Source organism: Sipha flava, unplaced genomic scaffold (genome assembly GCF_003268045.1).
Source record: "Sipha flava isolate LNK unplaced genomic scaffold, YSA_version1 69_pilon_pilon, whole genome shotgun sequence".
In the NCBI taxonomy this organism is placed as follows: domain Eukaryota; kingdom Metazoa; phylum Arthropoda; class Insecta; order Hemiptera; family Aphididae; genus Sipha; species Sipha flava.
Genome location: NW_020273609.1, coordinates 355,253 through 369,069, shown reverse-complemented (window position 1 = coordinate 369,069; position 13,817 = coordinate 355,253). Strand labels below are relative to the sequence as shown.

General features: G+C 24.9%; 1 protein-coding gene across 3 annotated transcripts in view; it reads left to right on the top strand.

Moving 5' to 3' along the window:
• LOC112691991 (probable muscarinic acetylcholine receptor gar-1) overlaps window positions 1-13,817 on the top strand; it is a 128,633-nt gene that overhangs the window by 19,911 nt on the left and 94,905 nt on the right. Inside the window, exon 1 of one of the 3 annotated variants that reach the window (XM_025566489.1) lies at window positions 12,294-12,367. The exons of the other annotated variants lie outside the window; for them this stretch is intronic. The gene's annotated coding sequence lies outside the window, so the exon portion shown is untranslated. Of the gene's footprint in view, window positions 1-12,293; window positions 12,368-13,817 lie in introns of those variants that run through there. 3 annotated transcript variants of the gene reach the window in all.

Genomic DNA, 13,817 nt, shown 5'->3' with positions numbered 1-13,817 from the left:
ATTTGTTGTAAATTATTATTTTGATACATTCAATATATTTATATATATATATATATATATATATATATATATTATTGAAATATGCAGGTACTTAGGTTTAGGAATTTTCCTTCCATAATAATTTTTTTGCAACTGATCCCCTCTTATAAAAGTTATAAATACGTCACTGTTCTTTATAAAGTAAAAATTATGGCGTGGGGTTCAAAAACAGATAAGAAACTATAGATAAATGAAAATTTATTAATATTAAATATTATATTTTATTTAATAATATAATATTATTATTTAAAAACTAATGTAGTCAATAAAAGAAGAATAAAGGTCCAGAAAATATTCGTAATCAAACAAGGTCAAAACCCGTGTAGTAATATTGTGGAATTATTCGTTATCACTAACTTTTTATCTCACGTTTATAATATGCATATATTTAATGTATTGATTACATCTATAACATAGGTGTACGAGAAAAATATACTTTCATCTACGTGTTCGATGAAATTGAAACAAACTAATCACCGGTTCTATAATTTGCCATCACACACATAGTTATGAAGCTTTTATTTAATGTGTAAACGCCCTTCAAACATTATACCGCTAACATTTGAAACATAAAAATGGATAAATTAAAAATGTTAAATCAATGAGACTATATTCATGTACTAATATACTCAATTGCAGCGACAAGTATTATTTCAATATTTATTTTAATTATTGTTATATAATTGTTGTAATTTAGAAAATTACCATTAAATATTTATAATTATATTTGAAGTCTTTTGTGAAAACATAATACTTTATATTCACATTATTATAGTATAATTTTAATTTATTTCAAAGGTTTTAAAAGAAATCTATCTTATCTTCAACAGATTTAATGCTTTGCTAATTTCGTGAAAATAATTTTTATAATCCTCAAAGTTCTAGAAAGTGTTTTATTAAATTTCTCTTCTATAACATTTAAATACTAAATTCCCATAAATTGTGTTGCCAAGAATTATCGAAAATTGCGATCGAATTCTTGAATAATTCATTTCTTAAAATGCAATTATTTTCAAAAAAAAATACTCATTGAATATAATAAAGTTATAACCATAATAATTATAATAATTATATTTGGAATGTAATTGTAAATATGACAACTGCATAATAACATCTTATTATCGTGTTTACTGTCAATTCGATACGCCGTCAACGTAACTAACGCAATGGCTTGAATTTTACAACCAGAATCACAAGAGAAATCATTTCAAAATTATGGTAAGTTTAAAAAATAGCTATGTTGTATGCTTTTTATCAAACGTTGAAAGATATTTTTATTATTTATACTGTCCAACATTGATAATTAATAAGCAAAACATGATAATTATATATAATACAAGTTTAGTAATGTATACATATTATTCCGTGTGAACGTTTCACGAAGATTAGCACAATCATCTTTTAGATTTGCTCCCCTAAACATAGAAACGGAACTACATATGAATAAAGATAGTATTTTCAGCGGGCTTTAATGTTAAAAGGGTCTCAGAGAAAATTTGAAATTCTTTTAAAAAAATGTTAGTATATTATTCATAATAATATAATACCCATTATTGTAACATTTCAAGTAAACAGATAAAAATTATTAAATATTCAAATAATATAATATAGTATACGCGATAACCATGTCAAGACGATAATTCACACTGTTGACAAATTCGAATAACATAAATATTATATTTAATTATTATTTAATTCATTAACGTGTAGCCAATATATATCATTTATAGTATACATTTTTGTCGAAGGATTTCCCTATGCTACTACTCAAATAACTTGATTTGTTTATTAGTTAAAATAAATTGTAAATTTAAATTGTAATTGTAAATTATTTTCATTTATTCTAATATTTATTTTAGACGGTCATGTTTAAAACTGATGACGGAAAAAAAATAATGTCTAAATTACTTCCGTGAGTATAAATACAATTATTTTTTATTGAAACAAAAGACAATTAAAAGAAATTAAATTCAATATTATTTTTAATTATTTATATATTATATATATATAAGAATAATCTGTTTGTATAAATATAATAAGATTATAATATAATGGTTTATATGTAATATATAATAGCTTTAACATTAACAAGAGGAGAATCCATCGATAGTATACCTTATTTCAAATTCATAAATTAATTACAATATTATCTGTATTATATATTTATATATAATATTTATATATATTTATATTTATATATATTACTATCTGTATTATAATATTATCAATATTAATATGAGTTTTTTTTTTTTTTTTTAATTAAATATTAAATTGTGATTTGTATACAATAATTGTGTCTTGGTTGTACGTATCTAAATATTATAATTCTTCTCCTTCTTATTCGCTTCTCTCCAAACTATTAAGTGTTGGTCACCTTTGTACTAAACGTCCACTCTTTTCAATTGTCTACGTCCCCTACGCTAGTGCTCTGTATGTTCCAGTCTTAATCAGTCTGGTCTAGTACGGTCGTCAACATACAAAAATTACTGAATCGTCGGTTTGGTCCAGTTCAATAATTTTTAAGAGAAGTTTGGTTCAGTCCTCAAAATAAATGCATTATTTTCAGTCCGGTCCAGTTTCAAAAAAAAAGAAATGAAAATCAGTCCGGTCCCAATCGTGGTACATAAAATCTAAATACAGATATTGTTATGTAAACAAAAAAAATGAAAATAAACCTACAACTTTAGGTTTTTATTTATTTATAAAGTCGGGTAGTCCGGTCCAGTGTAATACTAAACGTATTATATGGTACGGTCTGGGCTAATACAGACTGAACCTTACGGACCGGTCCATAAACGGTCCAAAATGTTTTACGATCGGACAGATAGTCCGGTCCGGTCTAAAAATAATATGAAGCCTTTGGTTTGGTTCGATTTTGGGTTTTCATTAACATTTTAGTGTCGTTCGGTCCGACTTCAGTCCCCTGATAAAATTTTAAGTCCGGTCAGGTCCTTAAAATAATAGACCGTGCAGAGTACTCGACCGCACATACTGATAATCCTCATATTATTCACTATAGAATCCAACTATATATTTTTTGGTCTTTCTTTACATATTTTACCCTCAATATTAATTTTCATAACCATTCTTACTGCTTTTGTTTCCTCTTATTTTATCACATACCCAGACCATCTCATTCTATTTTATCTTATCTTGTCCACTATCAATGCTACACCAATACTACCTTTCATATATTCATTCCTTATTCTAGCTTCCTTTTACAATCCACTCATCTGTCTAAGCATCCTCATATCCAGAAATCTCTTACTCTATGCTATTCTCCTGTGAAACACCCAACTTAAATATTAGAATTAAATAATTTATTATTAAAACTATTTAAACTAAAATGTTTAAACCTTTTTCATTAGGAAAATACAAGTTATTTAAGTTTTAAACATTATACTTTATTTATAAATATAAATTTAAAATAAATTTTTATTTCATTATAATCGACAGAAAAAAGCTTATGTCCACTGTATATTGAATAACTTAAAAATTGTAGTATCTGGTTTTGTTGAATATAGTACAGAAATTTGAACATTTTTGAGATTCGAAAACGAACAAAGTTGAAAAACGAATATTGTGTGATTTCTAACTCTTTAAAAATATTGTACTCTACATCATGGTCGTCTAAAGTTAATCTTTTGATATAACATAATATATATTTATATTTATGTAGACGTTATAAAAATGTATGCGTTGACTGTGCGTAATAAAAATGAACAGAACAATGCATGTAACTCAAAAAATATTTCGAGAACAATTTAACAATTATTTTAATTTTACTGGTGTTTAAAATAATGTCAATGAAATTTATTCAATTTTTAAATTCATTAGTCTATAGCCAACCAACAATTTGGTAATACTCATATATGAGGAGTTTTCATTATGAAATAAATCTTAACTATACCAAGTTAAAAACTGAATTTCATTTAATTCGTCAATCCTAAATGGTAAATAAGTGAGAAGGAAATATGTACCTATTTGTTGTATTTTTAACTAATGTAGAAATATACATATTAAATTATATGTAGTTTTTCGTGTTAAAACTTACATATGAAAACAAATTGGTGATCTTATCTGCTATATCTCGTGTAGGAACTTACATTCACTAGTTAATTATTATTTTGTCAATTTTCGTCTAACGAACTACATTATGTCCTTTAGGCCATTTTGATCGATCAAGGATGACCGTGGCCCAATATGCCATCAAAAGCAAATAATATAATATGCAAATTGCAAGTAGTTGACTAGTCAATATTTTTGTCACTAATTGCTTGATAAAAATATGAGAACAGTTTGATTTTAAATATTTATTTACTTTTTATTGCGAGTTTTACTATGATTTTCTATGCTTTATAAACAGACGAAAAATAAACTCATGTGAAATTGTATTGCAGTTGCCTGAATTTAGGTATCTATATTTGTGTGTATTTATCTGTGTGGTATTTATGTGCCCAATGATATTAATATTTAAAAACATGTATTATTTCACATTCTTAATGATTTAAAAAAAAAAAAAAACTCCATTCGTTATTTAATAAATCGAATAGTGGGCAATGGAATTCACATAATTCATTCATTTTGCGATTAATGTCACGAACCTAAAGTTTATGTAAATTTCGGTTCTTGACTTCGTTGCGTGCTAGGACGCAATCATTATTAGCCTCGTCCAAAAAGTTGCTCATTATTCAAATCAATTTTAATACAAGACTATCAAATAACCATTTTTGCGTTACACTATTTCTGGCGGTATCCATTGATAATATACCGTTGAATCTGATGCGACAACAAACGAACATCGTTTTACCGCCGGGTACTTATCATGACCTACATAAACTATTACGGACATTATCACGATTATTTGTTCATTTCCGTATAGAATATTATTTCATTGACATATTATCGTTTCAGAACTTCAAGAGTGTCGTTTATCATAATCTTTTTTTGTTTTTTATTTAATATCAATATTCCACTCCATCGCATTTCATATTTTTTTCAATCACGTACTCATTGACTTTTTGTCATTGGTTTGCGTACCCTCAACTGTTAATCTGTTTATTTTCGAATAGGATTGATAAGACATTAAAAAATTAGTTTTATTGAAAAAATAAAATAAGTTATACATGAAGTATTTACTTATTTTAATCAGTGCACGACTCACAAAGTATGTAAAAAGAATATTATTTATAAATATAATTATAATACTTATATTTATTTTTAATAAACGTGTATAAAGATAGAGCCCTTTCCACAAACAGCGTTCACATCAATTTTTTTATAAAAAAAATTATTAATTCAAATACAACAATTTTTACATTTCCCGCCATTATATTTTTTTTCCTGAGTACCCTCGTATCTTTTTGCGTACTACCAAGGGTACACGTACCCCCGACTGAGGAACACTTTTGTATTGAAATCGGTACACATCAATTAGTACAGAATTAAATATGAAGTTGCATCGTTATTTTGTACATAATTTTGATTGAAACATACAAATGCCGGTTGCTTCATAGGTAAGTGATCTAATCGTTTATTTTTTTCTTTCTGTTCCGACATAATATTCAGGTATCAATGTTCAGCAAACTAAAAGTCTTAGTAATTATTTATTTATTTATTTATTTTTTATTGTAAACTTGGTTAATGGGTTAAAACTGTTTTTGTTCCATTCAGTTGAGTTTATTATACAGTTGATAATACAATAATAAATACCAACCGCAGACTAAATAATAACCAAACAAGGAATAAGGAACAAGTTATGCAATGTATTATTTTTATTCGCATCTACTCATCAATATTGCATAACCGGATCGCCGTTTTACTTATAATAATATTAATTTCTAAATAATTATTATAAATATACCACAGCTTAAAATATGGATAGCCAATCATACAAATTAATAAACATTTTTTAAAATCTAATGTAGATTCAATACACGATTTAAAAATCAATTTAATACATGATTTCGAGTATTTGAGGTCCGATTGAATGTTACAAGGATTATAATTTAAGGTCGTGAGACTTTTCACTTTATTTCTTCTGATTTTTCCGGCCATACGATCACATAACAACTAATAACAAGGATTTCAGCTCATTTTTACCACCTTACAATATTTCTTTTCCGTATTAAAAAAATAATAATAAAAAAATTTGTGTGATTATTTATATTTATAGCCACGAACGTTTGTTTTAATACTATAATAGGTATATATTTTAAGAACTTTGATTTTAAGTCCAATATAATAATAAATATATTGATTTATAATTTGATAATTTTAAAAACGATTGTAGTCGACTACAGCAAAAATAAAATTGGTTAAATAAACAAACGGCATCGCATTTGTTGAACTGAGTCATTAACGCAGAGGCCATCATCCAGCAAGCACATTTATATTTCACATCCTTTATCGTTATCAATACACCAAACCTAAATACATATATTTCAATTTGATAACGCATATATTACGTTAACATATATGCAAAAATACTGCTAACACATTTTATGAGACGAAAATAAAAAATATTATACTCATAGCATAACATGAATACGCAAAATATTTTTATATACTTGATTTTTCATTCAAGATAATTCAAATAATTTGTTTTTAAATAAATTATTATGCACGATTGATAATCCGTGATAAATGTATACATATATATTCATCATAATTTACTGTTTAATTATTAACCCTCCCAAATGAAAATAATATCGATAAAGTCCTTTGATGGTAATTTCGATAGAAAATTTAAAAAAGAGTACTTTTTATTAAAAAAAAAATTTCTATTCGACTGATGTCATAAGCCTTGTGTACGTGTTTCAATTACTTAATAAACCATCACATAGCGAATTCCAAATCAACTTTATTGTCATATTAGTTTCTTGCGTAATTGTATACAATAAATAATGAATAATAAATCACCAAAAACTATTTTCTCAATTGAAATTAACGACTATTAAAATAAAATAAAAAAAAAAAAAAAACAAAAACTAAAGTAAGCAATTGAAATATGAATGAAGTTTTCAATTATTATTAATGAGAAACATTATGAAAGTACAATATAGATTTTCAAAATCACCTTTACCTCTATTTTTTTGTGAATCTTGAACCAACGCTAAAAAAATGATATATTTGAGCTTAAAATATTATAATACACTAAAGTGAAAATTTAATTATCTCGAATTAATAAATATGCACCGCAACACATAAATTGCTAAAACTACGGCCACATCAGATCCTATTGTAATCACTACAAAAGATATATTCACTGAATAAAAAAATACCGAACTAATACATGTACCAAAAACCGAGATCTTCCTGACAAATTTAACTCATGTAATTGAAATCAACTGGCCAAATGTCGTGGATGTATAGTTTTAAAAAGTCTGCAACAACACTGCGAAAAACCTGCAAAAAAATTACAAATAAAATCGAACAAAATAAATAAGTATATTATAATAATATAATTTTGTCAAATCCGACTCACAGTAGTACCTCACTGTCAAATAATATAAATAATAGACAAACTTAATCACAGGCCACAAGCCCTAATAAAAAGCCAACCTTCACAAATAATGTGCATCAAAACCAGCAATATAAAAATTCAACATCTCAAATAACCTCCTTCCTCAACTAGTTTAAAACTCTTATAAATCCATTCATTTTACTCTTAATCACAGTCACCGTTAAAATATTATTAAAAAATATAAATTAACAATAACAACAATTTTCCTGTATCAAAATTATCATGGAATGTAAATGGAATAATCCGAAACAGTAACAAACTACCATATTATTCCATATTATACTATATTATTATAACTATAATCTACGGAAAAAAAAATGTCGCTCTAATTACAAAAGCTCATTTAAAGCCAAATAAGCACTTAAATATACCAGCTTGTATAATACATCATACAGATCACCCCAACAATACCACTCGTGCTAGTTCTGCAATCCTAATATCCTCTATAATATTTCACTATGCACTACACGAATCAAATATATATATACAAGCCTAAAACATTCAAATAATATTCGATCACATCCCTATTTCAATATCGTCAGTCTACTGCCCTCCGGGTTATAAAATAACACCTTCCCTACACCAAACATTTTTTACGAACACTAAAAACTCAATTTTTATTATTAGAGACTTAAATGCGAAGCATACATCATTTGGTTGTAGATCGAATAATCCTTGAGTAAAATGTATTATAATATGGCCCATGTATAATATATTGGCCAATAAACTGTGAATTACATTAAAATCGTATTTCATGTATTTTGTTAAATTGTTCTTAAGTCCACTTACCTAATCTAGTTTGTACTTAAATCTATGCTGTTATCCATCTGATTTATATATGTATATACTGTATTCATTTTATAAAAACCGGTTGTTGTTAATCTTATAATAAATAAATAAACAATACAATAATAATCACCATTCTTTTATTACGCCTGACATCCCAACCTTCTGACTAACTCATAAAAATCGTCACTCAGACATTCTCGATTTTTTATCACCTCACTACCAGACCACTTAAGCAAAACATTAAATAACCTCGAAGAACTATTCAGTAACTATGTACCAGTTTGATTCAATTTAGATGGGAATTCAAAAAACATAACATCTAATGATTTATATAACAAAAAGATCAATTTCAATATTTTTTAACGAAAATTAAATTAAATAATTTCACTGCATATCTGACTAAAATCTCGTGAAAATATAGACAACACTATGAAAATTTTAGTAACAACCATTCAAGAAGCAATAACAGACTCTACATTTTTACCAATTTGTAACCATAATCATAATAATTACTTAGCTATAACTGACAGCATAAAAACAAATCTATTTATAATAGATTATATCTCTACCAAGTTTTTCAACTGCATACCAATATAAATCCAAATTTAACTAAATGCTTATGAGTTTAAATAGATGAGCGATTTACATGGGCATAACAAACAATAAACCAAATAAAACAATCTAACACTCGATTACACCTTCTCATCCATTATTATCCCGTTCACCGAGTGTAAAATCCAAATTTTAAATAAACAAAAAAAACTATTACTCCTCCTCTTTCGTCATATAATATCCAAATTTAGGGCCTAGCAAAACCCTCTATAACATAATGCCTATACAAGCTTTCTAATGTATACTTCTTCGACAAACAACTGTATCCCCATGGTATATGGCCAATAATGCACTATATAAAAACCTATAAATTCCAACAATAAACGACATAGCAACCCGACAAAATATGTTATTCTAAACTCCACTTAAATTGGAAACCTGTTGTGCCTCCGTTAATACTCCAGTAGGCCTTCAATTAGCCGTCCTAATAATCCATCAAGAAGACTTAAAAGAAAATGGTGAAGAGATACTTTTAATTAAAACAATATAAAATAATAATATATAACATACAATTAAAAAGGAATTCCCACTATGAACATATAAAACTAAATATGAATTACTGCTACTGAACAAATTTCTTCCCCTAAGGTAACCAAGCTATTTTATTATATTTTACTGTGTTATTTCCCTTATTTTTTATAGTCGTTTGTATAGATTGTAAATAAAGTTAATTTAATAAAAAAATTAATTAATGTATAACTAATTATAATGAAAACAAGTAGATAAGGAGTTATGAACAACTTTATAGTTTGAAAAAAGTCATAAAATTAGTCCCGCAGCCATAAAAGTCGGGTAAAACAAGTTTTACAATAATCCACTTTTAAGTACTGTTAATCCGAGTTGTCTCAAACTCAATCCTACTTAAATAACATGCTATATTTCAAAAGTATAAACATTTAACGGATATTATACGAATTATGATATCTGTAAAAATAAAAGTTGTAGTGTTTAACAGTGAATCAATATAATACAATAATAATATTGATATAAAGATAAATTTATATAAATATACTTAAACTATAGTATAGATTATTTATTATTGCTATGGTTGGTAGCTATCAATACGTTCTACAAACATTATATAATTGTTTAAACAACTCTAAATAATATTTATTTTCATTTTATTATATCATATTAATGTGCAGATTAGTAATAAATATTTATCATTAATTTTCAAGGTTTTTATAGTAATAAATAATAATTTTTTGTACTATGTAATTAGATCAACAAATAAAATATTATTTTCAAAAAATAATATATATTTAAATTTTATTCTAAAATTAAATTAATAACGTTGATGAATTATTTATAGTGGTCGAACAAATTAATTCGTTGTAAAATGATCTTACAAATTATTATCGCTTTGATTCTATTATAATTTTTAATTTTCTGATATTTATTTATTTGAATATTTACCTATTTGATCTCTATTTGTGTTAAAATGTATTACGTTTTGAAATACAAATATCGATAGAAGTTTATTTACGTATTTAATAATACGTTATATGAATATTTGAGTATATTTCATAACATACTTCATAAGTGGCTGTAGTTAACAAAAAAATTACATAACTAATATCATAGGTTTGTTGTCTTTTATCATATTTATTATATTATACAATTTAAACACCGTTGTGATAATACATTTTTTCATGTATTAAATAAAATTATATTTATTTCTCTATTATATCTAATTAATTTAATTGTCTACCTTATTCATTATATAATTTAAGTTTAATTTTTGTTCTAATAAAATACCTAAGTCTTTACTATGTAAAATCTAAAAACTATTTAATTAGATGAAAACAGTTTTTTCTATAGGTATTTATAATTATAAATAAAAATTTAAAAATTATACTAAATTCTAGTATAATACCTATAGCATATTATTAAATATAAAAAACGGTAACATATTTAATTATAATTTAATATATATTATTGTTACTTTAAGTATACTAACTTAAAATTAACTATAAAATACTTAAGGTAATCTAGTTTGAAAAATCGATGTATATCAAATAAATTTAATATATAATTTTATTATGTCCTCATATGTGGTTAACATTAATTTAACACTAAAACTCTAAAGTCACATAATATCGTAAATTTGTAAATCGTAAACTTAATTTTATACTTTATTATATTAATTTATTGACCCTTAATATATCAACCCTTTCTGTAGTGATTTTATTTTTTTATAGAAAATAATAAATTTTTCAAACGATTTTTATTATAGTTAACAGAAATTAACACGTTAATGCATATGAATATATTATTAATTATAATAGTTCATAAACGTTGAACATTTAAATTTTTTTTTTATAGAAAAATCACACAAATATTATTTTATTTATAAATTTATTTTATTTTAAAAAAACAAGAATACGTCAACATACAATTCAAATCCGTATTTATAAAAGTTCATATAATACATGATTTACAAGTACTAAGCATAAATATTTTCTCGAATTTCATAAGACTATAACGCATACGAAACACTCTCAATATAATTAAGAAAATGTATGTGAAGGTGGATATCTTATGTTGTACTGAAATACAATTTATAATGTTCACATTATTATGAGTACTCGCAGCTTATATTTCAGAATTCGAAACATAATAATAACAAAACTGCATATTTTTTAAATTTTTATCTCAAAATATATTTGTTATTTAGTCCAAAATCGTTATTGAAACATCATTAATCATTAATCGTTAAAAAATAGTCATGATTACAAATTAACATATTTTGTAATCGTAATCAATACTATGATTACATTATTAATTTAATCATTTAAAATAATTCTTTATTGTGATTATTGATTACATTAATTTATATTATGATTAGCAACTAAAAATTTTAATCATAATCTTTAATCATCAATCAGATTACGATTAGCCCAACACTGATTTTAGGTAATACTACATTAGAGGTTAATTCAGCGAACGTTTGAAAATTACGTTTATGATCGGTAGAAATGAGCGTATCACTCATATCTATATAAATGGGCGATTCGCCCATTGTTTTTAATTGTCTATTTAATCGGAGTAATTAAGACTACAAAAACAATCATATTACCTGAATGTTATGTAATCTAAGAGAAGATAAGAGTACAACACGTGACTGCTATCGGGAGCTCTAAATACGGTGACTGTACGAAACATACGTGTTGCACGGTTGAGCGGTGAACATGAACTGCCTAATAGTTTTGTTTTCTTCAAAATCTTATAAAATTTTGTCGATGAAATTTTAGTTATTTTCGTGTCTTCAATTAATCCAGATTATGATTATTTTTTTTAAACAAACATGTACATCATTATTACATTGATGTATATTATTTTCTTTCCTGAAAACATAAAATGAGCATTAAGTATGTGTACGTGTGTAACCATTTACCTTAAGTAAGAACTTCTACGAGAATTAATAGTATAAGAATCGTAAATATTAACTAAATTATTTGAAGAATAAAGAATAATCGTACATAGTGCATGCTTTTAAAAAAATGTATGTTGCATAAATATGTATATCTCAATTAGATTCGTATTTGTATTTCATTATTTTAATTCCATTAACCGTCAATATTAGCTTTTATAGTAATTTTTTTAAAAACACATTTTTATTTGGCTTTGGGTTTTATTGTTTGGTTTAAAATATTATACGGCATAACAAGTTTAATGTTATTATTTTTATAGAATAATACATTTTCCTTTCTCTATAAGTGATGTTATAACTTTTTCCGTAATAAATATGACTAGTTTCTTATTAAGTTTATTATATAAAATAATTATGTTATTATATAACCTATGTTTTTTCATCATTTATAAAATATTATAAAGTTAAAACTAATATTTTCATTCTCTTAAACCCATAACTTTTTTAATGTATGGTTTCCATGTGCTTAAATAAAAAAAAAAAAATTAAATTTTGGTCTCAAGGATAAAATATTATTTTATTTCTAATCATTTTTAATATTGATGAAATTGATTTTCTGATATTTCGATTCTGAACAATTTAATTTATAATCGTCAAAATAAGCGACAATTAATAAAAACCAAATTTACATTTTGCAACTAAATACTACAAACACATCAATTACTTTTGATATTTTATTATCTTACCACGTGTTATGTATATGACTACGGTTGAACGTTTTTATTTATTTACTTGTGATCTTATTTTCAACGGTACCAATAACTAACAACAGCACTAAATATCCTGTTGGAATCCTTAGGAGTAAATTAATTTTCTAGCGCGTACGATTTCAAACAAATGGTGTACACACGTACACATTTTAATACTGAAAAAGACGGAAAAAATAGTACCTAGTAGTTTTTTAATTGCTTTTTATGTAAAATTAATTTATCAAATTTTAACTTGGCAAAAAATGAAGTATTTGAACCTTTTTTTTAAAAAAAAAAATTGTTTAAATCTTCATTAAACTTTTTCATATTCGAATAAGTAGTTTGGTACGCACTGAATGAATTAACCTGCATTACACAAACGATTCAGGGTTACTAAATAGTTCATTTTTGAGAATAGGTAAAACGCGGACTACACGATAATCACTACAACTATATATAAATTATAAAACAGTAAATATAATAATAATATATTATGTCACCTACACGTGTATATGTGGACAAGCAGACATCCCCATTGTAAAAATACGATAAGAACAAACAAATTAGTTACAAATAATAATTTGACTTTATTTTAACTATGTTTTACGATTTATCATATTTCATTAAATCATATCATCCGTTATCTATATTGCCCAAATTATATACTTTGCCCGTAACATATATATATATATATATATATATATATATATATATATATATATATATATAA